Raw genomic sequence first — 4,582 nt, 5'->3', positions numbered from 1 at the left:
AGCATGTCTACGCCTTGAAGGTGGGCCAAGGGCAGCGAGCGCTGTTAAGCCCCTATAGCGATAGGTTAGTGGCAGCGTTTAACCCAAAATATACCGTCCTTGCAATTTATACCACTCTAGCGATCTAATTACCAATGAATGAATGATTGGAGCAGTCACAAAACTTAAATGACACGTAGCAATGAAAAACTTCGATGCTATTTAAAAGAAATGTGTCTAGTCTTCGGTTTTGAAAGACACCTCTGCAGGTATTTTCACCAAACTATTCACATTGGAAGTAATGGAAATCCCATTTGAAGCTTCTAACAATGATGATTCAAAGTTATTTTTCTCATCTATGGCATCGATGGCTGCATGCGTTGTACGTGTGCGCAGCTGTTCTAGGGGAAAATTGAACCAATCAACGGGACGGAAAAGACCAATAAGCGTGACAAGTAATGGCGCATGTGAAACGAACGAAAACCACACGAAAATCGTGCTCTCATGGCCTACTAATCATAGACCGAGTGACTTCTTCCAAGCTCTGGTGCCAAGTTTCTTCACTTCGCCGGCGGCAAATATCACATAGCATTCCAGTGACGGGAAAAATGACAACGCGTGTTCCCCTTTTTGAAGAAAAGACGCGACTGCGTTAAATAGAACGGCCTTACATTACCGTGATCCGAACAAATGCTAAGGTGCATTATCTCATTTATTTTGACAGACAATACGCTGCCAAGTGTGAGGTCTTATTCAGCATCAATTGTATAAACTGGAGCTGCACGTGGTCAGCTGTGGGGTGAGCGCTTGTGAGAACGAGACGTGCACTGGTGAGACGAAGATACATGTAAATCACGAAGGGATGAAAAGCTTATTTAAAAATTTGACGCGTTGCAGCTAATAGAATGTCACAGCTGGCTCCTGTCCGTTTTTTTGTTGTTGTTTATCTCTGCGAGTGAAAATCTATGTATTTGCAACTGGGACAATAGAATGCTGTAAAAGTTTCATTCCAGGTGTCAACCTTCGAAACATGATAGGGCACAGTGTTGTCGAACACTACATGCATAAATGTGCCACCACTTTAAGTTGAGTTCACGTGATGCTCTTTTCTGAACCTTTGTGAACATGTGCCTAATGCCTAGTTCGTAAACCTTTACAAATATAAATACTGGACTACACTTTCAGTGAGGAATGACAGACCTTACTGCGTGCTTCCGATCTGCAAAGTGTGTCCTACAATTTGCTTAATTTTTATATGCAACATGTCTGTTCTATTTAAGTCAATGTGACTGTCGTTCGATTATACAGGCCTCTATTATCTTATCAATTTCGCAGATTGCTGTCACGAGATCCTAGCATCATGCGATGTTTGGGCTTATTTCAAATGCTCTTGTTTCAAATGGAAGTTGCACATTACGCTTAAAACGTGCCATGGTTTCAACTTAAATACGCATACACTTATGAAAACATCTCCCATTGCACTCAAGTCTACAGTTTATGAACTTTTCATACTTTTCAAAAGTGGCTAAGACTGGCAGTGAGTGACTGCCAGTGACCTTGAATTGCATGGTACCTTGGAAACTTTCCAACGGCATGCTTCCACACGGTTGACTTCTGTAAATTGCATTGTATTTGGGTCCTGGAACATGGGTCTGGGAAACCTATGGAACAATTAAAAGTGTTATGCCATCGCCAAATTTCAAATGTGACTTAGTTGCAGCCTTATTTTCATCAAATGTACAAAGTAGAGCAGGTTGGACATGAAAGCTCCTATTGTCATTCTGACCACCATTATTGGATCTAGACCCACCACCTCATACACCTTGCGCCTTATCCAGACATAAGCTGCAACGGGCATTAATCATCAGCGCAGTTATTTGCATGATGCAGAGGTCAGCAGGTATGTTGGTGCTTTTCTGATGTACACATGGGTACTAATAGCATATTTCGTCCCCAATTTCTGCCTTTTTGTCGTCACCATTGCAGGTGACAAGCTATGAGCGCACAACTCATCTCTACACGTGATTATTATGCTTCAGTCAAAACAGGTGAGAACATCAGTGACGATGCCAAAAACATGTCAGATGCGGTGTTACGATCACCACACTGAGATTTGCGCACATACATTTCACCGTAGCTCGAATGGCATGAAAACCTTCGGAAACATAAACGTCCAGCACTGCTTGATGTAAAAACTGCTGTAATATCCTGCACATGACGAGCTTGTGCAAACATTATTAGAGAAACATTCTGGAAATGAAGCCAAGAGAAATGTTCCAAAACCTTGGGTAAAAGGTAAGAAGCCTAGCACTACCAGCAGTATAAAGTTTCCTGCAATCACTGGCAACAAAGCTAGATTGCCTTAATTGTCTTAAAATGATTCGACTTCGCATTCTTGCTGATTCATGTTGTCCGAAAACACCACGAAGAACATGGAAGAGAGCTGAAATGGCTTTCAAATTTCTATCATCACTCCCTCAAAAGAATAAGCTTCATCAGCATTGCTTGCTCAGCTCGCTGTCATGTCATAGACAGCACACAATGTGATCTGGGGCTGTCCCAAGAAGGAACAAAAAGCCTTGTTGCCATTATCGTGCGGGCAGGTTCCTAAGGTACTTGAAGCATCTCACAATATCTAGTACACTGACTAACGAAACAAAAAAGGACCTAAATGTGTGGTATGATCACTGGGCGCCACGATCTTGCACGGTCAGATGGCTTCTAGATGAAGCAGGAACTGCTGGTAACTTCGAAAAGCTAGCAAGAAATATTGCTGTTGTTCGTCTCGTACTGTGCGAATTAGCTAGCTGCAACTATCAGTACCGCGTGATGGATGAATCAGTTACTCTGCCCCCAAAATCTTGTTGGGTCCTGTGGAACCAGTTGCCTCTGCTTGCCGACCCGAGAGCAACATTTTACACGCAAAAGCAAACAACTCAGAACTCATAGCCTACTACATCGAGCGCTGTGAAACCCTCACCATATCACCATGGTGATGGGCCGTACCTGATTCCATTTAGCAATTGAAAATTCGGTGACCCTCAGCCGGGTCAAAAGTGGTCAAATTACACTAATTCCCAAATCCTTGCACGCAGACAACTCATTTCTCAGAACGCAAAGAACCAACCGCAGCGAAATCTTCAACATTGGATGCGCAGTATGTTATTCCATCTTACAGCGGAAGATTCGGTGACCCCAGGCCAGGTCAAAAGTCGTCACATTTCACAAATTTCAAAATCCTTGCCTGTAGCAAGCTCATCCAGAAAGCATTCCTCCGATCCTCTCTAAACTCTGACCACTCGGTGGGACAGACCTAGAAATTGCAATGATACCATAAAACCGTACGCTATGGTCTTCGTTTTTTTGAAGTGCCGAAGCGCGCGAGCGTTTTTTTTTGGGGGGGGGGTCGTACACATTACGGCAATAACATTTCTACATATGTTGTGCGCAAATGCAAGGGCGTCATCTTCTTTTTGGTAACCGAAGACAAGCAAAGTACACTAAACTAGAACAGCTTTTTTGCAATGCTATTTAATTGATGGCATCACTTTCATCACCCTGATAGTTTGCCTTGGCTCTGCGTGCCGTAGTCCGATGTCGTTGAATATCCTTCATGTGTGGAGCACATGCGTCAAAACTACCGTTATAACCAACGCTCGACTTCTGAAAAGAAGGTTTGTGAAGAAAAAGTCCGGCTGATCAGGAAGTTTTATGGTCAGCAAAATCTGAAATCTTTACATAATTAGCCACTAGGTCTATCCGCATTAAGTTGTTTGTGCAGTTTTCGAATTGTGTTACCTGGGAAGCAATTTTTAGTTTTGATGTATGCATACAAACTCCAGAAAACGTGACGCCAAGTTCAGTTTTTGGGGTCAAATTGGGCATTGAGGGGGTGCGGTTTTGACCGACCCAAAACACAAACCGACACTCGCCGTGACACAAAAAGTTTCCACGCCTGCAGGGTATAAGCTTCTGTTCAACACAACGTGTTAATCCCCGTACCTTTGAAGAAAGCCAGATAATAGTATCATTGCGAAATGAGCCTATCTTATTTTCTTCACCGCTGAATACCCAAAAGCATACATTTTATTTAAGCAGGACTCAGAACCAAAACAAGATAATTGCAAACTAGGTCAGTTTCAAAGCTTACAGCTTCACGAATAGTGACAAGATTTCGTACTGTTTGGCTGACAAAACGTATTCTCGTCCCTACGTTTTCGTAACTTAAATGGATTTTTGGTAATTTGACCCATGGACCCGTCGCGGTAGCCGGAGCAGGTAACCATCTTTCTCTGTCTCTGACTGTCTTTATTTCGAAACAGTAACCGACCGTTAAGGCGTGGGTTCGAAAAACTGTGTTAGAGGTGATGAATTCCTGCACTTTTCGCGTCCTGCCTCATGCGCCCATTCCGCTTTACGGGCCAAGCATGTGCACTATTGCTGACCTAGTATTTGTCCATAGTAGACGGCCCCGACTGACAGACGAGTGATAGACAGCTGTGGATGACATCTAGCAGATGTCGTCCGTACTACTATTTCGTACATCCGACACCAAGTTAAAAAAATAACACATTCAGGGCCGTCACCACTTCACAAATACTTT

The 4,582-nt window shown here is 43.1% G+C and overlaps 1 protein-coding gene across 1 annotated transcript in view; it reads right to left on the bottom strand.

Moving 5' to 3' along the window:
* LOC119094219 (glutamate receptor ionotropic, NMDA 2A-like) overlaps positions 1–4,582 on the bottom strand; it is a 44,177-nt gene that overhangs the window by 16,057 nt on the left and 23,538 nt on the right. The window lies entirely within an intron of this gene.

This window comes from Pollicipes pollicipes, unplaced genomic scaffold (genome assembly GCF_011947565.3).
Source record: "Pollicipes pollicipes isolate AB1234 unplaced genomic scaffold, Ppol_2.1 Scaffold_4002;HRSCAF=4701_pilon_pilon_pilon, whole genome shotgun sequence".
Lineage (NCBI taxonomy): Eukaryota > Metazoa > Arthropoda > Thecostraca > Pollicipedomorpha > Pollicipedidae > Pollicipes > Pollicipes pollicipes.
The sequence above is the reverse complement of the archived record's forward strand: the minus strand, read 5'-3'. Positions and strand labels throughout refer to the sequence as shown.